The sequence below is a fragment of the Salvelinus fontinalis genome, unplaced genomic scaffold, assembly GCF_029448725.1.
Source record: "Salvelinus fontinalis isolate EN_2023a unplaced genomic scaffold, ASM2944872v1 scaffold_0021, whole genome shotgun sequence".
Taxonomy (NCBI): domain Eukaryota; kingdom Metazoa; phylum Chordata; class Actinopteri; order Salmoniformes; family Salmonidae; genus Salvelinus; species Salvelinus fontinalis.
Window position 1 is genome coordinate 205,938 of NW_026600230.1, and position 13,596 is coordinate 219,533.

The window sequence follows — 13,596 nt, forward strand, 5'->3', positions numbered from 1 at the left end:
GAAAGGAAACTACAGTAGAGTGTTGAAAGGAAACTACAGTAGAGTGTTGAAAGGTAAACTACAGTAGAGTGTTGAAGGGAAACTACAGTAGAGTGTTGAAGGGAAACTACAGTAGAGTGTTGAAGGGAAACTACAGTAGAGTGTTGAAGGGAAACTACAGTAGAGTGAAGGGAAACTACAGTAGAGTGTTGAAAGGAAACTACAGTAGAGTGTTGAAGGGAAACTACAGTAGAGTTGAAAGGAAACTACACTCGAGTGTTGAAGGGAAACTACAGTAAAGTGTTGAAAGGAAACTACAGTAAAGTGTTGAAACGCAACTACAGTAGAGTGTTGAAGGGAAACTACAGTAGAGTGTTGAAGGGAAACTACAGTAGAGTTGAAAGGAAACTACACTAGAGTGTTGAAGGGAAACTACAGTAAAGTGTTGAAAGGAAACTACAGTAGAGTGTTGAAACGCAACTACAGTAGAGTGTTGAAACGCAACTACAGTAGAGTGTTGAAGGGACACTACAGTAGAGTGTTGAAAGGAAACTACAGTAGAGTGTTGAAGGGAAACTACAGTAGAGTGTTGAAGGGAAACTACAGTAGAGTGTTGAAGGGAAACTACAGTAGAGTGTTGAAGGGAAACTACAGTAGAGTGTTGAAGGGAAACTACAGTAGAGTGTTGAAAGGAAACTACAGTAGAGTGTTGAAGGGAAACTACAGTAGAGTGTTGAAGGGAAACTACAGTAGAGTGTTGAAGGGAAACTACAGTAGAGTGTTGAAGGGAAACTACAGTAGAGTGTTGAAAGGAAACTACAGTAGAGTGTTGAAAGGAAACTACAGTAGAGTGTTGAAAGGAAACTACAGTAGAGTGTTGAAAGGAAACTACAGTAGAGTGTTGAAAGGAAACTACAGTAGAGTTGAAAGGAAACTACAGTAGAGTGTTGAAAGGAAACTACAGTAGAGTGTTGAAAGGAAACTACAGTAGAGTTGAAAGGAAACTACAGTAGTGTGTTGAAAGGAAACTACAGTAGTGTGTTGAAAGGAAACTACAGTAGAGTTGAAAGGAAACTACAGTAGAGTGTTGAAGGGAAACTACAGTAGAGTGTTGAAAGGAAACTACAGTAGAGTGTTGAAGGGAAACTACAGTAGAGTGTTGAAGGGAAACTACAGTAGAGTGTTGAAAGGAAACTACAGTAGTGTTGAAGGGAAACTACAGTAGAGTGTTGAAAGGAAACTACAGTAGAGTGTTGAAAGGAAACTACAGTAGAGTGTTGAAAGGAAACTACAGTAGAGTGTTGAAAGGAAACTACAGTAGAGTTGAAAGGAAACTACAGTAGAGTGTTGAAAGGAAACTACAGTAGAGTGTTGAAAGGAAACTACAGTAGTGTGTTGAAAGGAAACTACAGTAGTGTGTTGAAAGGAAACTACAGTAGAGTTGAAAGGAAACTACAGTAGAGTGTTGAAAGGAAACTACAGTAGAGTGTTGAAAGGAAACTACAGTAGAGTGTTGAAGGGAAACTACAGTAGAGTTTTGAAAGGAAACTACATTAGAGTGTTGAAGGGAAACTACAGTAGAGTGTTGAGGGGAAACTACAGTAGTGTTGAAATGAAACTACAGTAGAGTGTTGAAAGGAAACTACAGTAGAGTGTTGAAGGGAAACTACAGTAGTGTTGAAAGGAAACTACAGTAGTGTTGAAGGGAAACTACAGTAGAGTGTTGAAAGGAAACTACAGTAGTGTTGAAGGGAAACTACAGTAGAGTGTTGAAAGGCAACTACAGTAGAGTGTTGAAGGGAAACTACAGTAGAGTGTTGAAGGGAAACTACAGTAGAGTGTTGAAGGGAAACTACAGTAGAGTGTTGAAGGGAAACTACAGTAGAGTGTTGAAGGGAAACTACAGTAGAGTGTTGAAAGGAAACTACAGTAGAGTGTTGAAGAGAAACTACAGTAGAGTGTTGAAGGGAAACTACAGTAGAGTGTTGAAAGGAAACTACAGTAGAGTGTTGAAAGGAAACTACAGTAGAGTGTTGAAAGGAAACTACAGTAGAGTGTTGAAAGGAAACTACAGTAGAGTGTTGAAAGGAAACTACAGTAGAGTGTTGAAAGGAAACTACAGTAGAGTGTTGAAAGGAAACTACAGTAGAGTGTTGAAAGGAAACTACAGTAGAGTGTTGAAGGGAAACTACAGTAGAGTGTTGAAGGGAAACTACAGTAGAGTGTTGAAGGGAAACTACAGTAGAGTGTTGAAGGGAAACTACAGTAGAGTGTTGAAGGGAAACTACAGTAGAGTGTTGAAAGGAAACTACAGTAGAGTGTTGAAAGGAAACTACAGTAGGGTGTTGAAGGGAAACTACAGTAGAGTGTTGAAGGGAAACTACAGTAGAGTGTTGAAAAGAAACTACAGTAGAGTGTTGAAAGGAAACTACAGTAGAGTGTTGAAAGGAAAATACAGTAGTGTTGAAAGGAAACTACAGTAGTGTTGAAGGGAAACTACAGTAGAGTGTTGAAAGGCAACTACAGTAGAGTGTTGAAGGGAAACTACAGTAGAGTGTTGAAGGGAAACTACAGTAGAGTGTTGAAAGGAAACTACAGTAGAGTGTTGAAAGAAAACTACAGTAGAGTGTTGAAAGAAAACTACAGTAGAGTGTTGAAAGGCAACTACAGTAGAGTGTTGAAAGGCAACTACAGTAGAGTGTTGAAAGGAAACTACAGTAGAGTGTTGAAAGGAAACTACAGTAGAGTGTTGAAGGGAAACTACAGTAGAGTGTTGAAAGGAAACTACAGTAGAGTGTTGAAAGGAAACTACAGTAGAGTGTTGAAAGGAAACTACAGTAGAGTGTTGAAAGGAAACTACAGTAGAGTGTTGAAGGGAAACTACAGTAGAGTGTTGAAAGGAAACTACAGTAGAGTGTTGAAAGGAAAATACAGTAGTGTTGAAAGGAGACTACAGTAGTGTTGAAGGGAAACTACAGTAGAGTGTTGAAAGGAAACTACAGTAGAGTGTTGAAAGGAAACTACAGTAGAGTGTTGAAGGGAAACTACAGTAGAGTGTTGAAAGGAAACTACAGTAGAGTGTTGAAAGGAAACTACAGTAGAGTGTTGAAAGGAAACTACAGTAGAGTGTTGAAAGGAAACTACAGTAGAGTGTTGAAGGGAAACTACAGTAGAGTGTTGAAAGGAAACTACAGTAGAGTGTTGAAAGGAAACTACAGTAGAGTGTTGAAGGGAAACTACAGTAGTGTTGAAAGGAAACTACAGTAGTGTTGAAGGGAAACTACAGTAGTGTTGAAGGGAAACTACAGTAGATTGTTGAAAGGCAAACTACAGTAGAGTGTTGAAGGGAAACTACAGTAGTGTTGAAGGGAAACTACAGTAGTGTTGAAGGGAAACTACAGTAGAGTGTTGAAGGGAAACTACAGTAGAGTGTTGAAGGGAAACTACAGTAGAGTGTTGAAGGGAAACTACAGTAGAGTGTTGAAGGACAACTACAGTAGAGTGTTGAAAGGAAACTACAGTAGAGTGTTGAAAGGAAACTACAGTAGAGTGTTGAAAGGTAAACTACAGTAGAGTGTTGAAGGGAAACTACAGTAGAGTGTTGAAGGGAAACTACAGTAGAGTGTTGAAGGGAAACTACAGTAGAGTGTTGAAGGGAAACTACAGTAGAGTGAAGGGAAACTACAGTAGAGTGTTGAAAGGAAACTACAGTAGAGTGTTGAAGGTAAACTACAGTAGAGTTGAAAGGAAACTACACTCGAGTGTTGAAGGGAAACTACAGTAAAGTGTTGAAAGGAAACTACAGTAAAGTGTTGAAACGCAACTACAGTAGAGTGTTGAAGGGAAACTACAGTAGAGTGTTGAAGGGAAACTACAGTAGAGTTGAAAGGAAACTACACTAGAGTGTTGAAGGGAAACTACAGTAAAGTGTTGAAAGGAAACTACAGTAGAGTGTTGAAACGCAACTACAGTAGAGTGTTGAAACGCAACTACAGTAGAGTGTTGAAGGGACACTACAGTAGAGTGTTGAAAGGAAACTACAGTAGAGTGTTGAAGGGAAACTACAGTAGAGTGTTGAAGGGAAACTACAGTAGAGTGTTGAAGGGAAACTACAGTAGAGTGTTGAAGGGAAACTACAGTAGAGTGTTGAAGGGAAACTACAGTAGAGTGTTGAAAGGAAACTACAGTAGAGTGTTGAAGGGAAACTACAGTAGAGTGTTGAAGGGAAACTACAGTAGTGTTGAAAGGAAACTACAGTAGTGTTGAAGGGAAACTACAGTAGTGTTGAAGGGAAACTACAGTAGATTGTTGAAAGGCAAACTACAGTAGAGTGTTGAAGGGAAACTACAGTAGTGTTGAAGGGAAACTACAGTAGTGTTGAAGGGAAACTACAGTAGAGTGTTGAAGGGAAACTACAGTAGAGTGTTGAAGGGAAACTACAGTAGAGTGTTGAAGGGAAACTACAGTAGAGTGTTGAAGGGAAACTACAGTAGAGTGTTGAAGGGAAACTACAGTAGAGTGTTGAAGGGAAACTACAGTAGAGTGTTGAAGGGAAACTACAGTAGAGTGTTGAAAGGAAACTACAGTAGAGTGTTGAAAGGAAACTACAGTAGAGTGTTGAAAGGAAACTACAGTAGAGTGTTGAAAGGAAACTACAGTAGAGTGTTGAAAGGAAACTACAGTAGAGTTGAAAGGAAACTACAGTAGAGTGTTGAAAGGAAACTACAGTAGAGTGTTGAAAGGAAACTACAGTAGAGTTGAAAGGAAACTACAGTAGTGTGTTGAAAGGAAACTACAGTAGTGTGTTGAAAGGAAACTACAGTAGAGTTGAAAGGAAACTACAGTAGAGTGTTGAAGGGAAACTACAGTAGAGTTGAAAGGAAACTACAGTAGAGTGTTGAAGGGAAACTACAGTAGAGTGTTGAAGGGAAACTACAGTAGAGTGTTGAAGGGAAACTACAGTAGAGTGTTGAAAGGAAACTACAGTAGAGTGTTGAAGAGAAACTACAGTAGAGTGTTGAAGGGAAACTACAGTAGAGTGTTGAAAGGAAACTACAGTAGAGTGTTGAAAGGAAACTACAGTAGAGTGTTGAAAGGAAACTACAGTAGAGTGTTGAAAGGAAACTACAGTAGAGTGTTGAAAGGAAACTACAGTAGAGTGTTGAAAGGAAACTACAGTAGAGTGTTGAAAGGAAACTACAGTAGAGTGTTGAAAGGAAACTACAGTAGAGTGTTGAAAGGAAACTACAGTAGAGTGTTGAAGGGAAACTACAGTAGAGTGTTGAAGGGAAACTACAGTAGAGTGTTGAAGGGAAACTACAGTAGAGTGTTGAAGGGAAACTACAGTAGAGTGTTGAAAGGAAACTACAGTAGAGTGTTGAAAGGAAACTACAGTAGGGTGTTGAAGGGAAACTACAGTAGAGTGTTGAAGGGAAACTACAGTAGAGTGTTGAAAGGAAACTACAGTAGAGTGTTGAAAGGAAACTACAGTAGAGTGTTGAAAGGAAAATACAGTAGTGTTGAAAGGAAACTACAGTAGTGTTGAAGGGAAACTACAGTAGAGTGTTGAAAGGCAACTACAGTAGAGTGTTGAAGGGAAACTACAGTAGAGTGTTGAAGGGAAACTACAGTAGAGTGTTGAAAGGAAACTACAGTAGAGTGTTGAAAGAAAACTACAGTAGAGTGTTGAAAGAAAACTACAGTAGAGTGTTGAAAGGCAACTACAGTAGAGTGTTGAAAGGCAACTACAGTAGAGTGTTGAAAGGAAACTACAGTAGAGTGTTGAAAGGAAACTACAGTAGAGTGTTGAAGGGAAACTACAGTAGAGTGTTGAAAGGAAACTACAGTAGAGTGTTGAAAGGAAACTACAGTAGAGTGTTGAAAGGAAACTACAGTAGAGTGTTGAAAGGAAACTACAGTAGAGTGTTGAAGGGAAACTACAGTAGAGTGTTGAAAGGAAACTACAGTAGAGTGTTGAAAGGAAAATACAGTAGTGTTGAAAGGAGACTACAGTAGTGTTGAAGGGAAACTACAGTAGAGTGTTGAAAGGAAACTACAGTAGAGTGTTGAAAGGAAACTACAGTAGAGTGTTGAAGGGAAACTACAGTAGAGTGTTGAAAGGAAACTACAGTAGAGTGTTGAAAGGAAACTACAGTAGAGTGTTGAAAGGAAACTACAGTAGAGTGTTGAAAGGAAACTACAGTAGAGTGTTGAAGGGAAACTACAGTAGAGTGTTGAAAGGAAACTACAGTAGAGTGTTGAAAGGAAACTACAGTAGAGTGTTGAAGGGAAACTACAGTAGTGTTGAAAGGAAACTACAGTAGTGTTGAAGGGAAACTACAGTAGTGTTGAAGGGAAACTACAGTAGATTGTTGAAAGGCAAACTACAGTAGAGTGTTGAAGGGAAACTACAGTAGTGTTGAAGGGAAACTACAGTAGTGTTGAAGGGAAACTACAGTAGAGTGTTGAAGGGAAACTACAGTAGAGTGTTGAAGGGAAACTACAGTAGAGTGTTGAAGGGAAACTACAGTAGAGTGTTGAAGGACAACTACAGTAGAGTGTTGAAAGGAAACTACAGTAGAGTGTTGAAAGGAAACTACAGTAGAGTGTTGAAAGGTAAACTACAGTAGAGTGTTGAAGGGAAACTACAGTAGAGTGTTGAAGGGAAACTACAGTAGAGTGTTGAAGGGAAACTACAGTAGAGTGTTGAAGGGAAACTACAGTAGAGTGAAGGGAAACTACAGTAGAGTGTTGAAAGGAAACTACAGTAGAGTGTTGAAGGTAAACTACAGTAGAGTTGAAAGGAAACTACACTCGAGTGTTGAAGGGAAACTACAGTAAAGTGTTGAAAGGAAACTACAGTAAAGTGTTGAAACGCAACTACAGTAGAGTGTTGAAGGGAAACTACAGTAGAGTGTTGAAGGGAAACTACAGTAGAGTTGAAAGGAAACTACACTAGAGTGTTGAAGGGAAACTACAGTAAAGTGTTGAAAGGAAACTACAGTAGAGTGTTGAAACGCAACTACAGTAGAGTGTTGAAACGCAACTACAGTAGAGTGTTGAAGGGACAGAACAGTAGAGTGTTGAAAGGAAACTACAGTAGAGTGTTGAAGGGAAACTACAGTAGAGTGTTGAAGGGAAACTACAGTAGAGTGTTGAAGGGAAACTACAGTAGAGTGTTGAAGGGAAACTACAGTAGAGTGTTGAAGGGAAACTACAGTAGAGTGTTGAAAGGAAACTACAGTAGAGTGTTGAAGGGAAACTACAGTAGAGTGTTGAAGGGAAACTACAGTAGTGTTGAAAGGAAACTACAGTAGTGTTGAAGGGAAACTACAGTAGTGTTGAAGGGAAACTACAGTAGATTGTTGAAAGGCAAACTACAGTAGAGTGTTGAAGGGAAACTACAGTAGTGTTGAAGGGAAACTACAGTAGTGTTGAAGGGAAACTACAGTAGAGTGTTGAAGGGAAACTACAGTAGAGTGTTGAAGGGAAACTACAGTAGAGTGTTGAAGGGAAACTACAGTAGAGTGTTGAAGGACAACTACAGTAGAGTGTTGAAAGGAAACTACAGTAGAGTGTTGAAAGGAAACTACAGTAGAGTGTTGAAAGGTAAACTACAGTAGAGTGTTGAAGGGAAACTACAGTAGAGTGTTGAAGGGAAACTACAGTAGAGTGTTGAAGGGAAACTACAGTAGAGTGTTGAAGGGAAACTACAGTAGAGTGAAGGGAAACTACAGTAGAGTGTTGAAAGGAAACTACAGTAGAGTGTTGAAGGTAAACTACAGTAGAGTTGAAAGGAAACTACACTCGAGTGTTGAAGGGAAACTACAGTAAAGTGTTGAAAGGAAACTACAGTAAAGTGTTGAAACGCAACTACAGTAGAGTGTTGAAGGGAAACTACAGTAGAGTGTTGAAGGGAAACTACAGTAGAGTTGAAAGGAAACTACACTAGAGTGTTGAAGGGAAACTACAGTAAAGTGTTGAAAGGAAACTACAGTAGAGTGTTGAAACGCAACTACAGTAGAGTGTTGAAACGCAACTACAGTAGAGTGTTGAAGGGACACTACAGTAGAGTGTTGAAAGGAAACTACAGTAGAGTGTTGAAGGGAAACTACAGTAGAGTGTTGAAGGGAAACTACAGTAGAGTGTTGAAGGGAAACTACAGTAGAGTGTTGAAAGGAAACTACAGTAGAGTGTTGAAAGGAAACTACAGTAGAGTGTTGAAAGGAAAATACAGTAGTGTTGAAAGGAAACTACAGTAGTGTTGAAGGGAAACTACAGTAGAGTGTTGAAAGGCAACTACAGTAGAGTGTTGAAGGGAAACTACAGTAGAGTGTTGAAGGGAAACTACAGTAGAGTGTTGAAAGGAAACTACAGTAGAGTGTTGAAAGAAAACTACAGTAGAGTGTTGAAAGGCAACTACAGTAGAGTGTTGAAAGGCAACTACAGTAGAGTGTTGAAAGGCAACTACAGTAGAGTGTTGAAAGGCAACTACAGTAGAGTGTTGAAAGGAAACTACAGTAGAGTGTTGAAGGGAAACTACAGTAGAGTGTTGAAAGGAAACTACAGTAGAGTGTTGAAAGGAAACTACAGTAGAGTGTTGAAAGGAAACTACAGTAGAGTGTTGAAAGGAAACTACAGTAGAGTGTTGAAGGGAAACTACAGTAGAGTGTTGAAAGGAAACTACAGTAGAGTGTTGAAAGGAAAATACAGTAGTGTTGAAAGGAGACTACAGTAGTGTTGAAGGGAAACTACAGTAGAGTGTTGAAAGGAAACTACAGTAGAGTGTTGAAAGGAAACTACAGTAGAGTGTTGAAGGGAAACTACAGTAGAGTGTTGAAAGGAAACTACAGTAGAGTGTTGAAAGGAAACTACAGTAGAGTGTTGAAAGGAAACTACAGTAGAGTGTTGAAAGGAAACTACAGTAGTGTTGAAAGGAAACTACAGTAGAGTGTTGAAAGGAAACTACAGTAGAGTGTTGAAGGGAAACTACAGTAGTGTTGAAAGGAAACTACAGTAGTGTTGAAGGGAAACTACAGTAGTGTTGAAGGGAAACTACAGTAGATTGTTGAAAGGCAAACTACAGTAGAGTGTTGAAGGGAAACTACAGTAGTGTTGAAGGGAAACTACAGTAGTGTTGAAGGTAAACTACAGTAGAGTGTTGAAGGGAAACTACAGTAGAGTGTTGAAGGGAAACTACAGTAGAGTGTTGAAGGGAAACTACAGTAGAGTGTTGAAGGACAACTACAGTAGAGTGTTGAAAGGAAACTACAGTAGAGTGTTGAAAGGAAACTACAGTAGAGTGTTGAAAGGTAAACTACAGTAGAGTGTTGAAGGGAAACTACAGTAGAGTGTTGAAGGGAAACTACAGTAGAGTGTTGAAGGGAAACTACAGTAGAGTGTTGAAGGGAAACTACAGTAGAGTGAAGGGAAACTACAGTAGAGTGTTGAAAGGAAACTACAGTAGAGTGTTGAAGGTAAACTACAGTAGAGTTGAAAGGAAACTACACTCGAGTGTTGAAGGGAAACTACAGTAAAGTGTTGAAAGGAAACTACAGTAAAGTGTTGAAACGCAACTACAGTAGAGTGTTGAAGGGAAACTACAGTAGAGTGTTGAAGGGAAACTACAGTAGAGTTGAAAGGAAACTACACTAGAGTGTTGAAGGGAAACTACAGTAAAGTGTTGAAAGGAAACTACAGTAGAGTGTTGAAACGCAACTACTGTAGAGTGTTGAAACGCAACTACAGTAGAGTGTTGAAGGGACACTACAGTAGAGTGTTGAAAGGAAACTACAGTAGAGTGTTGAAGGGAAACTACAGTAGAGTGTTGAAGGGAAACTACAGTAGAGTGTTGAAGGGAAACTACAGTAGAGTGTTGAAGGGAAACTACAGTAGAGTGTTGAAGGGAAACTACAGTAGAGTGTTGAAAGGAAACTACAGTAGAGTGTTGAAGGGAAACTACAGTAGAGTGTTGAAGGGAAACTACAGTAGAGTGTTGAAGGGAAACTACAGTAGAGTGTTGAAAGGAAACTACAGTAGTGTTGAAGGGAAACTACAGTAGAGTGTTGAAAGGAAACTACAGTAGAGTGTTGAAAGGAAACTACAGTAGAGTGTTGAAAGGAAACTACAGTAGAGTGTTGAAAGGAAACTACAGTAGAGTGTTGAAAGGAAACTACAGTAGAGTGTTGAAAGGAAACTACAGTAGAGTGTTGAAAGGAAACTACAGTAGAGTGGAAAGGAAACTACAGTAGAGTGTTGAAAGGAAACTACAGTAGAGTGTTGAAAGGAAACTACAGTAGAGTTGAAAGGAAACTACAGTAGTGTGTTGAAAGGAAACTACAGTAGTGTGTTGAAAGGAAACTACAGTAGAGTTGAAAGGAAACTACAGTAGAGTGTTGAAAGGAAACTACAGTAGAGTGTTGAAGGGAAACTACAGTAGAGTGTTGAAGGGAAACTACAGTAGAGTGTTGAAGGGAAACTACAGTAGAGTGTTGAAAGGAAACTACAGTAGTGTTGAAGGGAAACTACAGTAGAGTGTTGAAAGGAAACTACAGTAGAGTGTTGAAAGGAAACTACAGTAGAGTGTTGAAAGGAAACTACAGTAGAGTGTTGAAAGGAAACTACAGTAGAGTGTTGAAAGGAAACTACAGTAGAGTGTTGAAAGGAAACTACAGTAGAGTGTTGAAAGGAAACTACAGTAGAGTTGAAAGGAAACTACAGTAGAGTGTTGAAAGGAAACTACAGTAGAGTGTTGAAAGGAAACTACAGTAGAGTTGAAAGGAAACTACAGTAGTGTGTTGAAAGGAAACTACAGTAGTGTGTTGAAAGGAAACTACAGTAGAGTTGAAAGGAAACTACAGTAGAGTGTTGAAGGGAAACTACAGTAGAGTGTTGAGAGGAAACTACAGTAGAGTGTTGAAGGGAAACTACAGTAGAGTGTTGAAGGGAAACTACAGTAGAGTGTTGAAAGGAAACTACAGTAGTGTTGAAGGGAAACTACAGTAGAGTGTTGAAAGGAAACTACAGTAGAGTGTTGAAAGGAAACTACAGTAGAGTGTTGAAAGGAAACTACAGTAGAGTGTTGAAAGGAAACTACAGTAGAGTTGAAAGGAAACTACAGTAGAGTGTTGAAAGGAAACTACAGTAGAGTGTTGAAAGGAAACTACAGTAGAGTTGAAAGGAAACTACAGTAGTGTGTTGAAAGGAAACTACACTAGTGTGTTGAAAGGAAACTACAGTAGAGTTGAAAGGAAACTACAGTAGAGTGTTGAAAGGAAACTACAGTAGAGTGTTGAAGGGAAACTACAGTAGAGTTTTGAAAGGAAACTACATTAGAGTGTTGAAGGGAAACTACAGTAGAGTGTTGAAGGGAAACTACAGTAGTGTTGAAATGAAACTACAGTAGAGTGTTGAAAGGAAACTACAGTAGAGTGTTGAAGGGAAACTACAGTAGTGTTGAAAGGAAACTACAGTAGTGTTGAAGGGAAACTACAGTAGAGTGTTGAAAGGAAACTACAGTAGTGTTGAAAGGAAACTACAGTAGTGTTGAAGGGAAACTACAGTAGAGTGTTGAAAGGCAACTACAGTAGAGTGTTGAAGGGAAACTACAGTAGAGTGTTGAAGGGAAACTACAGTAGAGTGTTGAAGGGAAACTACAGTAGAGTGTTGAAGGGAAACTACAGTAGAGTGTTGAAGGGAAACTACAGTAGAGTGTTGAAAGGAAACTACAGTAGAGTGTTGAAGGGAAACTACAGTAGAGTGTTGAAGGGAAACTACAGTAGAGTGTTGAAAGGAAACTACAGTAGAGTGTTGAAAGGAAACTACAGTAGAGTGTTGAAAGGAAACTACAGTAGAGTGTTGAAAGGAAACTACAGTAGAGTGTTGAAAGGAAACTACAGTAGAGTGTTGAAAGGAAACTACAGTAGAGTGTTGAAAGGAAACTACAGTAGAGTGTTGAAAGGAAACTACAGTAGAGTGTTGAAAGGAAACTACAGTAGAGTGTTGAAGGGAAACTACAGTAGAGTGTTGAAGGGAAACTACAGTAGAGTGTTGAAGGGAAACTACAGTAGAGTGTTGAAAGGAAACTACAGTAGAGTGTTGAAAGGAAACTACAGTAGGGTGTTGAAGGGAAACTACAGTAGAGTGTTGAAGGGAAACTACAGTAGAGTGTTGAAAGGAAACTACAGTAGAGTGTTGAAAGGAAACTACAGTAGAGTGTTGAAAGGAAAATACAGTAGTGTTGAAAGGAAACTACAGTAGTGTTGAAGGGAAACTACAGTAGAGTGTTGAAAGGCAACTACAGTAGAGTGTTTAAGGGAAACTACAGTAGAGTGTTGAAGGGAAACTACAGTAGAGTGTTGAAAGGAAACTACAGTAGAGTGTTGAAAGAAAACTACAGTAGAGTGTTGAAAGGCAACTACAGTAGAGTGTTGAAAGGAAACTACAGTAGAGTGTTGAAAGGAAACTACAGTAGAGTGTTGAAGGGAAACTACAGTAGTGTTGAAAGGAAACTACAGTAGTGTTGAAAGGAAACTACAGTAGTGTTGAAGGGAAACTACAGTAGATTGTTGAAAGGCAAACTACAGTAGAGTGTTTTAGGGAAACTACAGTAGAGTGTTGAAGGGAAACTACAGTAGAGTGTTGAAGGGAAACTACAGTAGAGTGTTGAAGGGAAACTACAGTAGAGTGTTGAAGGGAAACTACAGTAGAGTGTTGAAGGGAAACTACAGTAGAGTGTTGAAGGGAAACTACAGTAGAGTGTTGAAGGGAAACTACAGTAGAGTGTTGAAGGGAAACTACAGTAGAGTGAAGGGAAACTACAGTAGTGTTGAAAGGAAACTACAGTAGAGTGTTGAAAGGAAACTACAGTAGAGTGTTGAAAGGAAACTACAGTAGAGTGTTGAAGGGAAACTACAGTAGAGTTGAAAGGAAACTACAGTAGAGTGTTGAAGGGAAACTACAGTAGAGTGTTGAAAGGAAACTACAGTAGAGTGTTGAAAGGAAACTACAGTAGAGTGTTGAAAGGAAACTACAGTAGAGTGTTGAAGGGAAACTACAGTAGAGTTGAAAGGAAACTACAGTAGAGTTGAAAGGAAACTACAGTAGAGTTGAAAGGAAACTACAGTAGAGTTGAAAGGAAACTACAGTAGAGTGTTGAAAGGAAACTACAGTAGAGTGTTGAAAGGAAACTACAGTAGGGTGTTGAAGGGAAACTACAGTAGAGTGTTGAAGGGAAACTACAGTAGAGTGTTGAAAGGAAACTACAGTAGAGTGTTGAAAGGAAACTACAGTAGAGTGTTGAAAGGAAAATACAGTAGTGTTGAAAGGAAACTACAGTAGTGTTGAAGGGAAACTACAGTAGAGTGTTGAAAGGCAACTACAGTAGAGTGTTTAAGGGAAACTACAGTAGAGTGTTGAAGGGAAACTACAGTAGAGTGTTGAAAGGAAACTACAGTAGAGTGTTGAAAGAAAACTACAGTAGAGTGTTGAAAGGCAACTACAGTAGAGTGTTGAAAGGAAACTACAGTAGAGTGTTGAAAGGAAACTACAGTAGAGTGTTGAAGGGAAACTACAGTAGTGTTGAAAGGAAACTACAGTAGTGTTGAAAGGAAACTACAG